Genomic DNA, 22638 nt, shown 5'->3' with positions numbered 1-22638 from the left:
GTTGGCAATAAGAAACACGACCAAGCATACCTACTGAGGCATAAGTTCGTAAGCAGATTTGATGATTGATAAATCTGATGAATGACAATGGTCGTTGTCGATTTTTAAGATTATGGGGTAGGGTGACGCGCTACGTTGGCGGCGACGGCGGCGGCCGCCCGTGGGCGGCGCGCGCTCGCCGGCGCCCGCCCGCGCCCGCCCGGCTCCAGTACCTGCCCGCCGCCGGCCAAAGCGCACGTCCCGGAAAAACCCCGTCGCCGCTCCGCTAAAGCCTTCATCACCTCCAACGCCGCCGGCACAACAAACTCTCGGTGCCCTTGTGATACTATGTGCTTCTGATCACGCTGACAGCGGACGACCACTCTAAACACAAGTAAGTTTTCAATATGTTAATTATATGGTTATTGACACCACAATTGCGAGGAAAGTGTTTAAAATTTTGTCATTAAGTTTTTATTATCACACTGTAGACAAAACTGAAGGATTATTTGACTCGTAAGGTCGGCTATCTGTTTACTTAGGTACCTGGACAAAATGTAACATTAAATTACTGAAATGCCTCACGACATCAACACTAACATAATACATTATATTTTGCTTATAATGCTAACGGTAATATGAAGTAAAACAGTCTTCTTTTGAAAGCAGCGCCAAAAAGTCAGCCGTTATTTTTCTTTAAGCACACTCCTTACCCCCTCGTACACTCCTCGGCTTTATTGACGTCATACAAATTCAACATCTCAATGGTGTACACACAAATTCTACATTTTCAAGATTTAGTCTGCTACTTATATAAACAAGTAAATGAATAATTAACTGGACTAATATGTATTTAATATAAAACGTTTTTAGATCTTGGTTATTTCTTCACAACCAAGTTGCTACGAATGTATGATTTTAGTACCAGTACCTGCTCTATGAATAAAAAGAAAATGAATAAGTATTATAATTATATAATATATGTTTTCCCTAGTTATACAAGAAACGGGCTCAAAATAGCTACCTATATAAAGTAACATAACTTACGTTTGTTACTTATTGTTTTTTTTAACTATATATAGTTATCCAGGGCATTTGCCCTTGATGACTATTTATATTGATTTCAATCAGACAGTATGGTGCCCAGAATGCTGCTGGTGGTGGTAATTCCGTTATGTATGTTTCGAGTCAGCCCTCGAATCAGAGACTAATTTGAAATACTTATATTTAAAATGCAAACGGCGGACGCAATACGGAATGAAAAATACCTATTTTAAATTTAATACCTTTTCAAGAAGACTATTTTGTATTTTTACTTGATTTAGGTTTTGGGACCTATTTTCTATTTTCAAAATACTTTTTAGTAGGTACTCAGGTGTGTACGTCAGGTTACAATTTTTTCTGCTTTTACAATCCGCGGAGACTGGCAACACTCTCTCATTATTATAAAATTAAGCGGTTTAATTGACCGAGCGTTAGCGAAATCCTCCGTTTCAGCTTGGGCAAAAATTATTTCCTAAGTCCGGATGTTCTCCTCCACAAAACTTATTTCTCAGCATATTCTCGTGTTTCGTGAGCAGGTTTGATAGTTAGATACATTATTTTTATCGTTTTGTCTTTTGAAAAATATTAAAAATAGCGGAAATTGTGTCAGTAGTGGCGCTTAAGACCACTGTGAGTTCGCTCAACGAAGTAAGTGCTTTTTTTAATAACTTAATGCGTAGTCTATAGCTCACAGAGCCACCAGTTTTTTTACTAACGTCGCACATGACTACGAGGTACCTATTGAGTGGTATAAAAGGTGGAATCTAGATCGTTGCGAGGGTTTCAAAGGCATAAGAAGTAAACAAACTTTGTTGCCCTGGCAAAACACAAAAAAATGACCACTCCGACGACATGCAAATATTAGCCGTAAAATAATACAAATTTAAATGAATGGTTTTAAATATTTATCATCAAAACACATCAACACATCATTCACAAGTCCACTCTACTGGTCAACACGAGGAAACAACTCAAAACACTCACTTACACTCTAGTCGACTGATTGACACACTGTTTTCAAAGAATAAAGAGAGCTTATCCGACTCTTAATACCTATTTTGTATTTTAAATATAATTTTTTTAACTTTTTAGTATTTTGCATTTGATTTAGTACCTATATGAAAGAAGTATTTGTATTATGAATTTAAATACATATTATTCAATTTGTTCCCATCTCTGCTTCAAATCGTCCGACGTAGATAGGCAATCTAAGAAATCTCCTCCAGTTTTGAGGGGGATTTCTGTGCCAAACGAATACTAACAAGCGGGATTTATACGAGTAGTTCGGATCTCTTTGTTTGACTAATTATTGAAAGTCATAATGTAATGGTTGTCAGATTATCATTAGTCATAATTCTGAAACCGTTAACTTTTCAGGATTTCCGTAAGGTTATCCTTTAGGTAGGTTAGGTTAGTTATGTTTTATGGCAAAAGAATCCTGAAAAGTTACGCATTTCTGATAAAATCAAATTATGACTAACGAAAATGCGGACCAACAATACACTATGGCTTAAAACTTTATGGGAAACAATGGAGACCCTTTATAGTTGCACAAATTGAGTAAGCCCCATATATCGTTTGTCCTTATCTGTCATTTTGACATTTGTGTTTGTTAGAAAGGGACAACAGCCATGATTTAAAGAAACAAATATCCGTACTAATCACAAATAAATACCCGTACCGGGATTCCATAAAAATATTTGGTTACAAATTTAAACATAATGATATTTTAAGAGCTCGTGGTCCCGGTGGGGCTAGCGTCCACCCCGAAGGATTAAAGCAGACAGCAGCAGCCTATTACATTTTTACTAACGACAGAACGGGGCTCATGTGTGTATACAAACACAAACAAATGTTCATATTTATCTTTAAATAGATTTACCGATTAGGTAGGTACTTTAGGTTAGGTTAGCGAAAAAATTAAACAATATACCGGAATTACAAATGGCGCTTGAATTAAATTTAAAGTTACCAATTAAGTAAAGTGCGAAACTGTCTACCGACAGCGAAAATTAGTAACAATAGGTACGGACACATGTTTGACATGTCAATACTTTTTTATGTATTTTTTTAATTACATAATAATCGTTTACATTACATTACACAGATGGTATTTGCAAAGTAAGAGGTGCTGATACCCTGGTAGGGCATAGCAAACATCCGAGTACTAACATTAAATTTACATATTAAAGCCAAAATAATAATTAACCAAAACATTCATTTAAGCCTCAATCATTATCAAGTAATTAAATAATGTCACTTTAATTGCAAGCCACATACATATTATAACTAAGTTTACATTCACCTACGATCACATTAAATTAGAAATATAAAGTTTATTTTCTTATTTATTATATCACGTCAAACATATCTTTACTTGACATATGTTACTTAACATATGTCAAGTAACATCATTCATAAATTCTTCAATAGAATAGTAGGTTTTTGGACAAGGAACGTCTTAAGCTCCTTACAGAACATAGAACACTTGATTTCCGCCTGTATGTTTTCCAGTATTTTATTTATTTAATCTTTATTGCACAAAAGAAAACCTTATAGTACAAAAGGTGGACTTAATGCCATGAGGCATTCTCTACCAGTCAAATGGATTTTATTATAATTTTGAATTGAAATTGGATTGAGGAGTGCTAATTTGTTTTGGCGACGAGCGCTTTTTTCGTATATGTGAATATATGCATGTGTTTCCTGACAACTGTTCCGATCTATAATACGAGTATGTAGACGCTAGAGTCAGGATATTTGCTGTACAAAATGGTGACTGCAGCTTGCTGGTAGCCGAATATTTACAATAATGCGAAGACTTTTTTTGTACAACAAAAAGTTCGTCAGTATTTACACTGTGGCCCCATAGGATAATTCCGTACCTAACCAGGAATAGGCATATGGACCGCGCGCATTCAGTATTTGTATTTCTTTTTATTCCACTGAGTGCGTAAACGAATCGGAAAAGTTTGGTTTTTAAGATTTTAATATGTCCTTTCCAAGTTAAGCTCGTGACAATTTTTAATCCTTCGTTTGTTTCTTCAATACCAAGTTTGTCATGACCATGGGTAGTTTGTGGTAAGGCTTGAATTGTATTAACTTGGTCTTTTTCAGATTCAGATCTAGGCAAATGCCCCTTTATTACGTCTATAAAACTTAATAAGTAACATTGTGTCGGAATGTATGGCTAGACTTGTCAGAAACAAACTGTTCTTGCAATAGGCCGTAGTGTGTGGTTTATCTATCTCCAAGAACGAGGCACGAAACCTATCCCATTGCAGTGGGGTATGCGACAAGAGGATGTACCTACCTACAATAACTATTCTACGCCGCTATGGAGTTCAAGCTTCTGGATTTTCCGTCGATGTCGTTGTAATGGCTGAGATCATTGAAATCATTAGGATATCTCGACAAGTGCGCATTAAAATTAACATAGAGATGACAAAAATTAAATTAAACTCCTATGCTGTACCCCTAATTATCCTGTGGTCCCTTGAAGGTCCTAGGTCCAGTAAGTTCGAGATTTTCAGCTAGAATCTGTAGAATCTGTAGTTTCTGTACCAATGATAGGCAGACCAGCTAGGTACATAAATTGAACTTTGAGTAAAAGGTCGCTTGCCGAATCGAATTCCTAAAATCTCGTAATGTGTCGTACTTTTTTATAGTATTGATTTAACACATGTTAAATTTTGTTCCTTAATTCATCAAAATGGTACTTAATAACATATCGTAAAAAAATGAATATTAAAAATAATATTGAAATTAAAAAAAAATAGAAGACATAATAAATTTAGTTTTTTTCACTTCCATAGGCTTTGAAAAAAAAATCTACTATACTATTCCTAACATTATACTCGTATTTAATAAATTTTAACACAATTTTATATATTTTTGGACCCCGGTACGTCCTTAAACTACGTCCAAAAGAGAGGTATGGGCATTATGAATGTCATCTCGGTTTGTGTGGTAGGGCACAGCCAGTGGATGTCATTCCAGATCTAGAGCAGAGCCCAACTGGGGAAGTACCTCCACCTTACAGAAAACCGCAGCCAAAACGTTGTTTTTTTTTTTTTTTTTATGTTCTGAGGGTTGAGTCTGGATGTCACGCATTGTCTCTTATTTCTAACTTTTGTATTGCTTTAACGCAATTGGTCCCATATAAACGTTTGACACATTGTTCCAGGCAGAGAAGAAACATTTTCAGATAAGCCCTCTGTAGGTACCCCATTTGGATTAAAAAACCCTGTATAATAATACAGCGAACATTAGGAAAGCTATCAAACGTTATCGATTTCCATTAAATTTGTGGTTTTATTTTCGCTGAAAATGCATGAGGGTCAAATCGGTAGCTCTTAAAGTCTTAAGTCTCTATCATATTGGCCTTCATTTGATCCATATTGAACACGACATTTATTTTGACTTTGCGCAGACAGTAGAAATACCTATGTTTGTGTTGTTGACCAAGACCAATTATTATTTAAAGCAATATTTGTTTAGCTGGTTTCATGCATAGGTTTAAGGGAATCTCTTAATAGAATCTTTGATTATCTGTATGACGATAAGACAATTTTAACTCTAGCGATTTGTACTTACACATATAACGGGTCTCGGCATTTTTCCGGATTCTCCAGATGCCATCATCTCTCTGAATAGGTCCCAAAACTTTCCTCTCCTGTACCAGGAGCTGACTTTCTTCTTTCAGTGTCAGAGACCAGGCCTCACAGCCATACATAAGGATAGGCCGTATAACGGTTTTATACCTATTATATTCGTAACTTAGTATGTTTGCTGAGAAGCCCGGACACCAACACTTTGTGGAGTGCTGCACTGCACCGGAGGGCGTTTTGAAAACTCTAGTTAATATAATTTTAAACTGAAAGGAAGAAACGTACCTACGGGTCAGAGTACGGATTTACACCTGCGACGACCCTGACATACCTCTTTCGCTTTTTTGACTTTCATAACATTCCTCATATACGCTCGCCAGTTTAGGGTGCTCTTGACCTGGCCTTTCTTGAAAAATTAATAATAACGCAAATATATAATTCAGTTGTAAACTATTACTAAAATAACTTCAAGAATAGTGGAAATACTTATTTGCATTTTGTGATCTATAACGTAATATGTGGAATTCATAAGTAGGTAAAGCGAAACGACACTTCACTAAGTGAAATAAAATGAAAAACAATAACAGCAAAATATTATTGTATGTCGTATTGTGTAAAATTTGTTGAAAGGGGTTTCTGACTTTCTGTTTAAAACATTGCCTATTCTTAAAATCAGTTTTAAGGGCTCCTTTTTGTAGCAAATTAACTTTTTACACAAAGAAGTCTAAAACAATATGTTGTTTTGAAACCTGTTGCAAATTCTTTTCTTTAACTAGGTACGTTAATAATTTGAATAAAAAGCCTTTACAACTGCTCAAATTCAAGTACACATGATTCGAACTTGGATCAACACGCTACAAAACATTTTTTTAGCGATTGGTAAGTATTAAGGGCCACCCCACACCAGCGTTTTTTGAGCGTTGGCATCTAGTCAACGCTATGCACTATGGAAAATGGCGTCGCTGCGCAGTTGCACCAACGTTGCGTCTAGCAGCCATAGAGTTGACTAGACGCCGACGCTCGGAAGACGTTAGTGTGAATTCTTTCTTAATATTGTCATTTTGATTCGTACAGTATGTAATGCGACGATAGCTTTATACAGCCCAAAAATTATACTAATATAATAGTATTATTTTCCAATTATATAAAGTGAGATATAATAGCCTTTGTGCTTTAGCGCCGATTTTAAAATATTTATTAAACGAGGACTTTCAACTTTCTTAAACTTATTTTACTAATTGTTAGATTAAGATTACCCACCATGAAACAATGGTGTTCAGCGGACATTTAGGAGGACCACGCCACCACGTAAAGGCCCTTTTGACACTTTAATGAGATGTAAGGGGTATACCCCTTACATCTCATTATAGTGTACTGTGTACACCCAGCCAATGCTGCCGCTGACCGTGTCACGGGACGCACAGGGTGTAAGAACTATCAGACAGAGGTAATCTGAAAGAGGTCGCTCTTTATCGATAAGACCGCCTGTTTTATATCATATTGGTGAGCAATAAAGTGTATTTGTATTGTATTTTAACTATTGAGAGTTGATTGAATTTAGGATCAACTAGGTTATTGGGTGAAAGCGATTAACTAAATACTGAACTGGGATAAAATACCGAACGCCTGCCTAATAAAACGGTAGGTATGCAAATTTATTTCCGGCAGACGGTGACTCGCCCTCATAAGATGGGTCCCCACACAGAAAATCATCTAGGATTGCTCAAGGGCAACACCGATATGAGGGCTGAGGGTAGAGAGATATCCACTGGACTTTAAATATGTAGCCAACTCACTATGTTACCATATCTACCCTCGCGGCTCTACTTTGTACACCCGGCTAAGGCAAGCCAGAAGCAAACTGCCCTAATTCCCACTCACCTGTCGGGTGACAGAACTCCCCAGGAGCACTCGGGTACGTGGGGTGGCTGGCTACTCCCGAACAACTTGCCATAAGCTGCCTTGCATCGACTGATTACACGAGGATAGATTTAGACTATTATTATAACATATGTATAGTTCGAGGATGTCTTCTGTAAATGTATGTATAGTTACAACTAGTCTTTGCCCAAAACTCCGTCCCATTAGAAGTCGTTTAACTGCCACAAGGTATTTTGGAAATCGAATATCGATCTCCATGTAATTTTTACATTTTATTGATTTTAATTGATTGAAAAAGAAAATAGGCTCAGAGCAGCAATAAACTAATTAGGCCCTAGATATTCAAAACGCGAGCCATAAGCTACAACCTCTAGCAGAAACTCAATTTAAATAAAATTGCATTCTGCAATCAGAACTCGAGTTTTATTCAGAAAAGGTAGGCACTCGTAAATTTACAGTTGGTTTACATAATTTGCTATTATTACATTTTTTCTACTTCAGCACTTTAATTCGTCGATTAAATGAAATCAACTACGTTAGAAGCGCGGTGCACGGAGGGCGGGGGTCCTTGTCTATAGGACACTGACACTTGTGACACTGATGACAGTGTTTAGGAATATTCATAATATTATGCAACGATTGTATTTTTTTTAAATGCTGGCTTCTAGGCAAAAATCTACAAACCAATATTTACTTTGATTTTATTCATCATTTTAGGTGTTTGCTGCTGTCTTAGAAAAAATATTGTGTAATTAGGTCTTAAAATTCTCTGGCCTATCTTTACAAAACTCAACTTCGTTTCGTTTTGTAACTTCAAACAAGGCATTTTAAGAACCCTTATTATGTACCTGTTGCACAAAACACTATTGAATACCACGTTGTCGATGGGAAACAAGCATAGAACTCGCCTTATGGTAAGGATCTGCTCATGACGATGGTGACGATGAGTGGATACGCGAGCCGATAGAATTTCAAGTCAAGAATAGTTATTTGCACAACAAGAGAGAAAAGTTTGATATCTCTTCGAGTGCTTATTTGGAGTCCCATGCAAGCGAAAGATTCTATAATTTAGAATCTTGAGCGTAGTAAGGGACTCAAAACCGCACGAGATGTAAATAACTTTGATCTCGTGTAGTACACAAAATTTTTCACGACAGCAGTAAGAACATATTTGGAAGGTAAAAATACAACCTGAAAAAATGTAATCCGTCTTTATCACTATTTCACTCATGTTTTCTTAAGGTAATAAAACAACCGAAAGAAGTTTCAATAAAATAATACGGAAATAATGAAATACCTAACGAACATCAATTGACAGTTCAATCGACAACTTTTTTTTGTAAAAAAAACTTTGTAAGATACGGTCCTACAACTATTTGTCAACTATAGTAGAGATCGTTAAAAGTAGAATTATTTACTTTGCGTGACAATTGCGTAATTTTTTTAAGTTCACTGTTTTGATTGTATAATAAAATACGTAAAATATGATGTTTTTATTAATTTTTAAACTTCTATTTCATTAATTAATTATTATTTATTACGAATGAAGACTCGTAGGGTGTTTTGGAACGATGCGGTCTGACTTATTTCAGGGGTCTATTATAAACCGTGAAGTTGATTTACGTATGCTTTTTATTTTGTCTCTTTCTTTTTTCTTATGATGTGAAAGGGAAAAAGACATTAGAATCCAAATATTTCAAACTTGTATTAGGCCCCGCACGTTGATATGACATTCGAATATAAAGGTCACTTGAATGTTATTTTGTCTCTCTCAGTGAGCAAAATGCGATATTGCTTACTGATTTTAAGCAGCAAATTACCCTTGTTCGAGCTGCTGACGTGAAAATTGATTTGTCAATTTTTAGTAAGTAAGTACTTGTACTACCGACTTCTACCTTTATTAAAAAGTAATTTCGAAAACATGTTCAGTCTTAACAATAAAATTAAAATTAAAGGCAAAGAACTAAACTCGAACGTGCAATTGTATACTTTTAATTGATATTGGAATCGCATCTGATCGTAAGCGGAGGCTTTTGATTTCAAATTGCAACCGTCCAGGGTCATTCTTTGGCACAAGTTTCATTTATTATTGCTATTCCTGGGAGCGATATCTGAAATTTTATAATCTGATAATTTCTTCAAGTATGGAACTTTGGTCACTTTTGGTCACAATGTGTTAAAAAAATCCCAAGCTATTTCAGTCCTAATCAAAAATATAACAAGAACGTAAAAAGATAGGCATTTGTATTTGTTAGAAAAAAATGTAGATTCGTTGCAAAACATATTAATACTCAAAAGTCACGCTCCTAAGAAAACGTAAAAGCTTTACGTGTTAACAAGTGCTTAAAGCCATGTAGTACATTATATCATTAGTTAGTGGAAAACTTTGCTTTAAAAAACACTTTCTATAGGTAATATTATAACGCGTGGAGCAAATGTTCCTACATACGTTAAAAGCAGAATTATAAAAAGAGTTCGTTAGGGCTTCATTCATCGCAACACAATGAATGGGCAGCAAATGCGGAGGCAGTGCGGGCTAGATATTAATACGAGTATGTAATATAACGTACAACTGATGCTATATATGAAGCCAATGTACCGTAATAGCAGGTGGATGCACGTGGGTAATAATTACCTTATGGTGGATTGCTCGTTTACCCCTTTTTACCCAATTGACTAAGGGAACCTTAGGTTTTGTGTACATAGGTAGATTATATTTTTCATTACAGGTTTCTATAGATTTATTTTGGTATTCACTATGCGGTACCAATTATTTCACAGATAGGGTATCTATAAAAGTAATGTCCAACATCTTCATCAACATCAGTCTGACCAACATTACGTCTAACAGCCCAGTAAAGGTACGGTAGCGAAATAGTATTTTATACAATCGTCACAACCGTGTTTAGGCAACGAAGCTTACTGAGTTGCCTAAGTAAGGTACGAGATTGAAAAGCTTGCTTATATCACTATTGTATAAGTAAAATACTTTTTCTAAGTCTTAAAAAAATAAAACTTTTATTATTATAAAACCTAAATACCTAAGTGATGAAAATTGGTAAGTATCTCAATAGACAAAAAAGTAGTACAAAAGACATAAACGCGTGAGCCCGCCCATCTCCCATTTAGTATTTTCTATGGGAGCGCGGCGGCACATGATTGGTCAGTTTTTTTATAGTTGATCGAAACGAATTTGAGTTGGGTGCCCATACATGAACAGTACGCAATTATAGTTTGGTATACTAAATCTTCATTCAACCATTACAGCCACCGAGTAGAAAAAAAATAAAGAATAGCCTGTTTCATTTTTTAATTTCATTCATATAATATATTTACAGAAAATAGTAAATAATTAAAAATATACACCGTATTTTTGTATTTTATTTGCAAAAAATGTTTTTTAAATCAGTAAAAAGTGAAATACTAGATAATTTAAAGAATATAATAGAATATTTTTTAATAGTAAGCACAAACGAGACAAATTACACATTATAACAAAAACATACCTCCTCTCAGCATGTTGCTAATGACTTACACTGCTGATCTTCCGATGAGACCATCACGTGGAAAAGAATCACGGAAGGTAACAGACAAAAGAAGACATAAAAATGACACGCAGTGGAAAAAGTTACACAACAAGAAGATACAAAACATATACTAAATTAAATTAAAAACACATAATATGAAAAAAAACATCGTTCACGTAACGCTGCAGCGGTCTGGTCCAACCATACCTTGGCTGAACATTACAGCTGAATCTCTTTCTCAGAACAGCATCAAACTTACAAGATTATTCATTTCCAAGACAGCATCAGAAGAAGACTAATAATAACATAATAATACTGAAATAAACACGGCGTAACAGGAATGATAAACCTTTGCAATACAGAAGGAACATAATCTACGTAAAAGTACAAACTACAGGCAGCTCGTGTCAAGTCTGCAGGCTTCCTGGTTAGGTTAGTTATACGTGTAAGGCCAATCGATAGAAACAAATAGTAATAAGTAATACTTTGTATAGACGCTAATGAAATAACCTAGAAAATAATATTCATAAAACTTCTACAAAAATAACGTTTTTAATAAATGCAAACTACACACTTATGTTTCAAGTACCTATTTGCATAATTACGAACGTTTTTTTCTGTAGGATTTTTATGAAAATATATTTGCTAAGTCGTTAAATTGGCATCAATAAGATTTTTTTATTTTATTTAAGCTATATCGTATATTTATTAAAATCTTGTTATATGCGTTACACGACATAAGTCAGCTATTATTATTTAAGAGTCGCTATACTTTAGCCACCTTTAGCTGTCCGTAAAAAAATACTGAAGTATAACGAATGTTTATTTATCATAATTATAATACAATAACTTTGCAAAAAAATTGTACTGCTTTCAAGTGACGAGTATTATCGGTTGGTTATTTGTTATTCCATAAATATTATATTCGAAATATAAGTTATAGCCTCCTTAAATAAGCCGCAGATCAACTTCACAATGTATACATAATAGGTATACAGGCTGATTCTTGAATCGTGATCAGAAATATGTGTTTCAGTCACTTTTTAATTATTAGTCCGTACAAAACTTTGTTTACGGAGCACTTATGGGATCACTTCGGTCTTGCAAATCGGCCTAATGCGTTTATCTCAGATACCGTGTGACGTAGATACCTAAAATATAGAACAGTTATAGCAACTACTTCCACTAATACTGTGAATAAGTTAAAACCAGGTTAAAATCCCAATTACGTCCACACTTTACCAGGCCTGATATGAGACCATTTTTTTAAATATTTTATTATATTTCAAATATTGTTAACGATATGCTGATATTCCGTGCAACGAAAACGCTTATCAGGCCCGAAATTGGGACTGATTTCGGGCCAGGTATCGGGAAGTGTGGATGTAATTGGCGCTTATAACGAATTATTGCTTGGGTTGGGACTTATTTTTTGGGCTCCATATAAAAATGAAATATCATTGGACGCGCGAGGTATAGTGGTATTGATCATTTCAAATTTTGTCTATGGCAACAGTATCTAATTAGTCCAATTAATGAAACAGTAGTTAATTTATTATATCATATCGTTTCGTATATATGCAGTAGATAAGAGTTTTTACCTACACATATCATAAACACTATGATGCGTTCAAATACCACAAATTACGGCCAGCATAAAAATAAACTGTTTAGTTACAACAAATTCCTTGTTTGGCAAAATGTTATAAAGAAAGGACCCGCCCATTATGATCCTTTCTGTATTGCGTAATATTAACATCGATATTGATTTAAGAATGACATTAAAATTTCGAATATCTAAAAAATAAAGAAATTCGATTTGACCTAACTTTTTGTATTAGTCAAATGCTGCAATGTCGGTCGTCACATTCGGTACCTGAACACTTAATAGAGAGGTTGTATGTGTGGTATATAATTTGTCATTAAAACACTGGTTAGTTATTCTATAGAAACCCGCTTTCAGCTCGTTTCATAAACCCACACTCGTATTTCCTTTCATTATGTAGCAGTCTCATAAACTACTATTACAAAAAAAAATACATTTAAAATGTGGCCACAAACATCGACCGCCACTTCTATGAAAAACATAATATACCGGGGTACCGCCTACAACTTATCTGCTTTGCCTAAAGGTTGATTGCCTTATGGCATTAAGTTCGCCTTTTATACAGTGTGTTTTCTTATGTGCAATAAAGATTAAATAAAATAAATAAATAATTATACTTATACGATTTTTTCATAATCGAGGCATTTGGGTAATGATCAATTTGTTAAAAGATGAAAAATATACCTAACTGATTTTTGTTTTATTGTACAGTCTTGTTCATTCTTCGCTTGATTAATGCAGGTTAAATGTGATAAGGTACTTAAGGTTTGGGGACCAGGATAAGGGTTCTGTAAACGACAGATTAACAATCATATAACAAAAGGTACTACATTATGGTACAATATAGTATCAAGGTAATAATGAAACTTCCTAAAAAGAAAATAAATGTTTCAAATTTAAAAAAAAAAAACACCGTGTTTCTATTGAATTCCGTTAACTTCGGGCTATAGTTAAATACGTTTAAGTAAATGGCATACTTAATTTAAATAAAATACAAAAGTAATTAAATGTTGCATATAGCGTTGTTGTAACACGCATTACAATTACCTCAACCAAACAATTTCAAACTATGAGATATCAACGTCATTTCAAATCATATCGTAATCATATTTACGTTTAGTAGTAAATGTATAAACTAATACTAAACACTAATCAATATGTAAACAGGCCAGGTCCTTATCAGATAAAATTTAATTATTTATGATCTATGAAATCGAGTTAATTAGGTGTTTTTGAGAAAATTACTGACGCTGAGTTACACGTGACATACTAAAAACGTAGATATGCAATTCATTATTCTTACTTCATTACCATTTACCACAATTTTGGCGTCACAGTTGGGAGATGGTACCTGTCCGCAATGCCTTGTTTAAAAAATCCACCTGTACCTATATCAAATATCAAATATCAAACATTTATTCAGCAAATAGGCCACAGGGGCACTTTTACATGTCCATTTTTACAAACAATAAATTAAAAAAAAAAAACAATTACAAATATCGAATCTATGAAATAATAAATACTTTATTAGAGATGTATACTGTCTCTAAATGTCAAATTACACAAAAAAAACTATGATAAAAAAATAAAACCATAAAATACTAAAATTCTTTAGAGATGTATAAGTCTCTAAGTGTCAGAGATAAAATATAAAAATATATATTAAATTATCCTTAGAGATGTAGAGGGTCGCCAAGGCTTGAATTCTTATATAAATAATTAAAAGACAAAAAATTAAAACAGACAAGAACCGAATGAAGTGTCTCACGTTAATGTCACTCAAAAGTAAAGTTACATACTTTAACATAACCTGTACCCCGTGTAAGCTTAAACAGACCGGTCTCCACAAACAGCACCCGTTCACGAGTATGACGTGTATCTCAGCCATCGCCTCCCTCAATTTATACATACATTACATACATTATATAATTAATATGTATATTTTACTACACTATGAAATGTTAGTGTAACCTATCATACCAAGAATTCTAACTTAAAATATTTCAAAACCGTGTCACAGATACTAAAAACAGAGAAAATTGTCAGGCTTTCCAATTTAATTGAAATCAACGATGAATTGGTGTAGTCCAAATATACCTCTATAGCTATGTAGGAACACCGCAATTGCCTTTTCTTAAAACGTCGTATGATCTGACCGTGTGACGCTGCGCATCTGTCGTAAAATCTTAATTCAAGACGTAGACGTTCTCGAGGCGGATTCAAATATTAATATTATGATTAATATGGTAGTGGTAAAGACTCGAGGTTCTGATGATTAGTTCTGTTAGATTTCAGCAGTGCCTTTAACACCGTCAATTTTGATATATTACTGGTATTGCTACGTAACTTAAACGTGTCCCCAACAGCTCTTGCCTGGTTTCGTGTCTAGTCTCTTTGGAAGGTTCCAGCGAGTAAAGATAAATGACAGTACTTCCAAGTGAAACGAACTAACCTGGTGTTTCCCAAGGCGGAGTGCTACCCCCATTACTAGTGTCCATCTTCATCAACAGTATCACCCAACCCTTGGTCTCATCTCATCATATAACTTATATGCAGACGACGTGCAGATATATGCTGCCGATAGTATTGATATCAATTGGCTTAAAGGTAAACACTTACATATCTTTTTAATGCGAAAAAGGGAGGCAAATGAGTTAAGAGTCCCCGGCAAGCTCGGCCGAATTTTACCTCCCCATACAAACGGAGTTTCGTTCTCATTTTAAAACTACGTGTTGTATTGTAATGAAACTTTGCACATACACATTTGCAATGACATCTATTCCATTAATTAGTTTATATTGCTCCACCTTATAAATCAAACGAAATTTTAAATCGCTGTATTTTTTTTACTTTGGTATCTGAGGCTACATAAACTAATTACAGCCCATATACCTTTACCTATTGTAATTTCAGAGCAATGTAGCTAGTCGTTTTAAAATGAGAGCGTAACTACGTTTGTATGGAGAACCGAGCTTACTGGGGACCTTTAAGCAGTTACCTTAGCCAGTACCGTAGCATGCATCCCTCTGTTCACTCATCTCTTGAAGAATGTCACGCTTTAGTCCCTCGAGAAAACCTCGACACTCTCGGCAGGAAGTTTATTCCACATTGAAGAATGAAACAGTTTCTGAATATGCCTCCTTAGTTGACGTACCTATGCGACTGGGTGTCTGCTATCGTGTTTATTTAACGCGCGGCTATTTATACGTGAGGAGGGTACGGGTTTACCCGTCGCCTTAACGGATTGCGGTGTCTTATGACGCGCATCCGACACCTCAACATCACCCTCCAATAAAGTTTATTAAGTTTAATAAATATATAGAGATGAAATGTGTGACAGCAATACTAATGGAGTGTTTATTAATTTGACTGAACTCTGGAAACTAGGCATTCCTTTGAGCAGTTTAATGAAAGATTTTAAGAGTTATATGTGTGAATTGATTGCTTTCGAACGAAGCGCGAAGCCTGAGTGCATACCATGAAAAACGAAAATTCGTTCTCTGCCTATTATGTGCAGTCTGTACATATTACTTTATCAGTGATCAGTAAAAATATATTCAGGCTTTTCTTCATGATCACTTCGCTTCGTTTAATGAGGATTGGAAGCTAAGCAAATGGTCGAAACTATTTGTGATAGTTTATGTATTCATCTAGAAGTAGGGGACGTAGGCTATAAGTATATATTTTGAATTATTAATTTGATTATTTTTATTTATTTGGTCATTGTGGAATATTATTATTATTGTTATGTATTATCTATTCTAATTTTTAATTATTAATAATTTCATTGTAATTACTTTTTTGTATACGAGTAGGTGCTAACATAATCTAAGGAATTATAACTAACATTTTTCTTTATGGGCCCCGGCCTGAAATAAACGGATATTTAATTTAATTTTAATTTAATTTATAAGTACCGCCGGTTAACGTAGCAGTAGACCATTCATCTTTCCACCGGTCCAAGATGTTCAAATTGCTTAGGCTTGGCGCTATAGCACAGGGTGGGTTTCGAGAGACCAAACGTTGTGGAGAAGGGTAGTAGAACTTTTTATGGGCAGGTAACGTTGGATTTTTCAGAATCATCTCCACTTCTCTCTTCAAAGCCTGAGCACGTCGGAGATGAGGCGGGGTTATGGACAGATGTTCCTTGTAGGTCAAAGTCCTATCCAGCGTAACACCGAGGTATTTCGGGCAAGAATTGTACTTGAGTGCTTCATTATTTAGATATACTGTTGGATGATAGCTGGCCATCTGGTTGTATAGATGAAAACAGGAAACTTAAGTCTTACTTTGGCTGTGTTTGTTTGTGTGCGTGTTATTGTTTGTTTGGATGTAAGTCGCCACAAGCTAAATAAAAACACAAGCTGCTGTCAGAACTTTTAAGTCCGATGATAATGTTTGGGCTCCAGATTCAAAGTCTTTGCTCTGTGAGATGAGCACGATTTCATCCGTCTTTCCTCTTGACTCCATCTAACGGCTCTTAGCCTTCAGAGAGTCGTTAGTTCTCTTTGCACATTGTACCGTGTTTACAATGGGGAATGCTCCGAAGAACTTTTTGAATTGGTGTCACCGTCTCGTTTTTATCACCGCACCTCCCGTCAAAGGAGCAAAGCTCATCCTCACTTCTTAGATACATGGTACACCCAAAAAAAGCGGGCATCTCCCTCGTTTCTTCCTAGAACGTGCAGAAAGTGGAATTAGTTGCCTCCTGAGCTGAGGTATTTCCTTTACGCTACGACATGGGATTCTTCAAGAAGCGGGTATTTAGGGTCTTCAACGCTGGCTCCTGTGATGTTGCTTATGTCCATGGGTGACGATGACCGCTTCCCATCAGGTGGCTCGTCTGCTCATTTGCTAACTATCGCATAAAACAAATTACAGTCAGTGAAAATAGAAAATATAAATATATGCAGGAGTCCTAAGCTAATAGTTTTGCTGACTGTACAACGTCATCAGAATACCTAATACCTTATCACAAACCAGGTTTAGTTTTGAACTAGGTCTATTTGTGTAAGATTTATATTTTCTCCATGCCATTTCAGTAGCAAGTAGGCTATTTTACATGCCTTCGCTACCGAAAAGTAGGTATAAGTAGAAGCTGTGTTGGAAGGAGCCGGTGTCTACCGAATGAACGACCTAATAGGAGTTTCCGTAACAAACTTGTCCCTGGCGGCCGCGCGTTGTGAACTAGCGGAGTGAATGTGCTAAACATTTACCCACTTGCGCCGCACTACAAATTATTACCATGGTTTCCAACTTGTTAGTACTGAGCTACATAAAGTTAATCAAGTTCATGAGCTAATTAAGTTCCTATCAGGTCAGTAACTTCTAATGTGAAATAAATTTGTATTTAGGAATATAAAGCTACGTGTAATAGGAAAAATGTAACGTAACACAATAGCTACATACCCATCATAATACTTTTTGATAAATGCAAAAAATAAGTGTTAATTTTGCTCAATTTCCAATGTTACTAGCAGTTTAAACCAGGGATCGGAACCGGTTTTTTGCAAAAACATCGAAATAACCATATATTTCGGTTTATTTTATACTCTAAATGTAGGACTCAGTTGTGTTTTCAGATAACGACTTCGTATTATTAGATTGCCTAATTAGAAATGAAGTAATTAACAAAGAACGAAAAAATACCGTTTTCGTTCCCATACAAAAAATACCGGTTTCCGATCCCTGGTTTAAACTGTGATCATATAAAGACAGCTATGTAATGCATAGTAATACCTAGGTAATAAACGTTGACAAAATCAATTAAATATATTTATTATCAATTAAATGTGTGACAATCTGACAACTCGGAATCGTCGCGCGTCGGTACGCCAATCAGAGGCCCTACCGCGATCCACTTAGTTTTTTCGTTCGTTTACCTGCTTCTTTATTAGAGATCAAATATGCAAGGCTGATAGAGTCAGACCAAGATAAGTTGGCAGCGTTTTTAATAGCCCAGGCAGTGCAAGTGTTATTTTAAACGTCAAACTTCTATAAAATTATGACGTTTACTTACCACTTGCACAGGCTGGGCTATCAAAATCGCTGCCAAGTTAGATTGGTCTGACTGTAGAGAGGCAGATAACGAAATTTAAATTTTCGATGTTGGCGGCTCTCTGATTCACATTACATAGCCGAATGAAGTCTCTTTTACGGAGCAAGTTTTACTCAGGAAAAAGTCTGAATCGGAATTGAATTATTTGAACATCTTTCCGTCTACTTAATTTTCCTTTTCACCCACAATTCAACTCAAATTCCATATTATTAGTAGGGGAGGTAAGTGCAGAAATGTAATTACATACAGAAATATTATTACAACTTTCAGCGTTATGCCAACTTGAAGAGGAAATACAAATCGAATAATAAATAGCTCGTCAAACGTAATACAGGTACTTACTCACTAAGCGTAAAATGAAAAATATCTCCCCTAACGTGCTCAGGAACAATGTCTTATTTATCACCAGACATAGGAATCCGTGGGGCAAAATTGTTTGACAAGTAGGGAGTTCCTGTATCGATAAACTCGACTATCGATGCTAGTTCTATATACTAGTTATCACTCAAGGGTTTGCTTGTAAAATTATGTTTTTATTAAGAGTAAAAAAAAATTAAATAATAACTCAATGTACTCTTCTTCGTTTTTAAGACTAGACAAGACAATTTTATAATTTTACTCCCTTAATTTTAGACGCTTAATGCCCGAAAATACGGAACGAATTCTGGTCGTTTCACGAAGAAAAAAATTGGGATGAGTAAAATTATAAAATTGTCTTGTCTTAAAAACGAAGGAGAGTACATTGAGTTATTATTTTTACTCCTTTTTTACTCCCCATAAAAACGTATTTTTACAAGTAAACCCTTGAGTGATCGCTAGTATATAGAACTAGCATCGATAGTCGAGTTTATCGATAAAGGAACAGAACTATAATTCTCCAAATCTAGATCTCAAAATCAATTTAAATTCCAATCTAATAAATACAGTCGACTCAGCCTCCTTCCTTGGTTTGACAATAGACGAGCATCTAAACTGGAAATTACACATCGATAACATATGCAGCAGATTAGACAGATTTGTGTTTGCGCTACGAAAACTTAGAATTGTAACATCTAAAGAGGCCGCTCTCTCTGCGTATCATGGATATGTATCATCTGTGTTACGCTACGGACTGATAATTTGGGGCAATTCAGTTGATATACAGAGAGCATTCATCACTCAGAAAAAGTGTATTCGAGCTGTATCTGGTGCCCAATATTTAGCCCACTGCAGACCAATATTCAAGGAGCTAAAAATTCTTCCGCTGCCCTGCTTGTATATATATGAGGTTGCTAAATTTGTCAGAAAACACCCAGACCTGTTTCCTCTGCATGATGCCGTTCATAATAAAACAAACGGCAGGTATCCAGACAAACTGTATGTCCCTAGACAAAGAGTGAACATATTTAGGAAAAATGTATATATCATGGCAATTAAATTATATAATAAGATTCCAAATGACATAAAGTCACTAGATATAAATAACTTTCAGAAAAAAATGTTTAATTGGTTACTTGAAAAGTGTTTTTATTCCATTAATGAGTTCCTTAATTATTAATAAACTTATTATTTTAATGTTGTAATATAAGTTAAATTTCTGCATAAGCTGTATTGTAACTGAAACCTGCCTGAACTACTATTGTATTGTGCCAATACTTAGGTAGGTAATTATAAGAGTTATAAATACTGGATCTGTAAATATTATAATATATAGTTATGCATGTTAGCAATAATTTTATATAAGTATAGCAACCTAATTTATAATATTTCTACGCCGATAGAGGCAGAATATGACGCGCTTATTATGAATTGACCATCTTTGTACCATATTCTAAGAAATAAACATTTGTATTTGTATTTGTATTTGTATTTGTAAGGAACTCCCTACTTGTCAAACTATTTTGCCCCACGGATTCCTATGTCTGTTTATCACAAATATAGCTTTGATTCTAAATGCAATAATTTATAAGCCGAAATGGGTTAAAACATATTTATTCAAGCATGTTATTAGCTATTTTTATTATCACTAGCTGTAATAACGATTTCCTACTGTGACATGTATGTGATATGTATGACAAGATAATGACAACCTGTCACTTGTCCTATCGGAGCAATTAAAATGTGTTTGAAATCTAAATGTGTCGCAATTAACAGTAGCATGCATACAAATCCGATTCAATCTCTGCTCTGTCAATTTGATCCCATTTTGACAACATAACTCGCTTCACTCGTATATGCATTATGTGCATATGAGTGAGGTGCGCGTCGAGTAATAAGTTAACATATCGGAAAGTGATTTTTAAAGTTCAAGTGGCGCTTTTTTTATATCTATTTTAACCCACAAACAAGCAGTTCCTTTGATTTAGCGGTTATTTAGAAAGTCATAAACCCTCTATGATGCGTTCAAAAACCGCATATTACGACCAGCATAAAGGTAAACGTCAATGATATTATAACTAAAGATAGATTACAGGCGTTCCAAAATTAAAGCGCTTAGATTGTGTAAATTGTACATGATGCCTTTAGTCGCGCCTAAGAGAGAAATGTGACGAGATCCCACACCAAAAGAGAAAGAGACAAGCCATGGAATCCGAAAAATAACAGATTTCTTTGTATGTAGCAATAAATATGGTAGTATTTTTGTGCTCCATCCAAGGCTCCGAACCGGTTTATAAAATACCGGCAAAAAACGGTTTATTTCGGTTTTCCTCCGAACTTTTATAATAACGTGAACGTTTTTATAACTTTATTGTAACTTAATAAACCGGTTTATTCGACAAGCGACGACAGGGCCGGCCGACCTGGTGGTGTGCCACGTAAATATAGACACCGACATAGGAGGACACCGGTTTTTATTGCTCTAACCCGGTTAATTTGACTGGAACTGTTTGTAACGTTTTAACGGTTTAACAGTTTTTCGAGCGAAACCGAAATTAAAAGGTATTGCGCCAAGTACATGATAATGGTTTAGAAATTTAACCGGTTTCCGAGCCTTGGCTTCATCCTTATGTACGATTATAACATACGAGTATCTATATAGTTATATAATACCATTACGTTTTGTTACAACAGATTTCTTATACGTTTTATTGCATAATTATAATATCAAAAATATCAATACCGATATTATAAATACATTTAAATTTCTAACAGTTCTGAAAACTACAGTTGCGTGACATATGTGAAAAAAGTTTTCATTCACCGCCATTTGACGTTCGGATTCTATTTTAATTATTTGCATAAAATAAGTAAATTTTGTTGTTTATACACTTACTATGGCACAACATTCGTGTAAAATGAGCGATTGAGATATTTTGGTGACACCTCCTGATATTCGCGACAGAGTTCGGGATGTTCATGAACACATAATAGAGAGCTTACAATATTGTGTGTAGATATGTCTGTAACTGTACATATTTAGGCATTAAAACATTCGTGTGATCATATTTAACTTCGTTTTTGTCGCTTAATTAAGGCAACAGACTGCTAACATGAGTTGCGTTCTCGCGCGCGACTCCTTGCATCTAGCGCGACTTCAAGTATGGAATGGATACGCGCGCGAGAACGCAACTTATGCTAGCCGGTCTGGTTAGATTATCTTAGTTTATAAATGAGTATATGAATTAAGCTAATACAATCACATTATCAGACCTATCTCCAACTAACTCGACCAAGAGCTAAACTTTTGATGTGATGTAAATTTGATTACTAGTGTACCTAAGTCTATTCTTATAATTTTATGAGATATGTAATTTAATCAGAACAGGAGTTTTGAAGAAATAGAACCTTCAATTCCGAGTTTATTAAACGAATGTCGAATTTGTTGTAATAAGAGCGTAAAACCACAAAATTATGGAACAAAATCGCCATATATTTTGTTCCATAATTTTGTGGTTTTACGCTCTTATTTCAACAAATACGCGTGAAACATGCGGCGGAAAATATGGCCTTCGC

At 35.0% G+C, this 22638-nt stretch overlaps 1 protein-coding gene across 1 annotated transcript in view; it reads left to right on the top strand.

Annotated features, from left to right (window-relative positions):
- The window catches only part of LOC133522961 (uncharacterized), a 241474-nt gene continuing 218836 nt past the window's right edge, over window positions 1-22638 (top strand). Inside the window, exon 1 of the mRNA XM_061858461.1 lies at window positions 1-373. The gene's annotated coding sequence lies outside the window, so the exon portion shown is untranslated. The remainder of the gene's footprint in view (window positions 374-22638) is intronic.

Source organism: Cydia pomonella, chromosome 11 (assembly GCF_033807575.1).
Source record: "Cydia pomonella isolate Wapato2018A chromosome 11, ilCydPomo1, whole genome shotgun sequence".
Classification (NCBI taxonomy): Eukaryota; Metazoa; Arthropoda; class Insecta; order Lepidoptera; family Tortricidae; genus Cydia; species Cydia pomonella.
The sequence above is the reverse complement of the archived record's forward strand: the minus strand, read 5'-3'. Positions and strand labels throughout refer to the sequence as shown.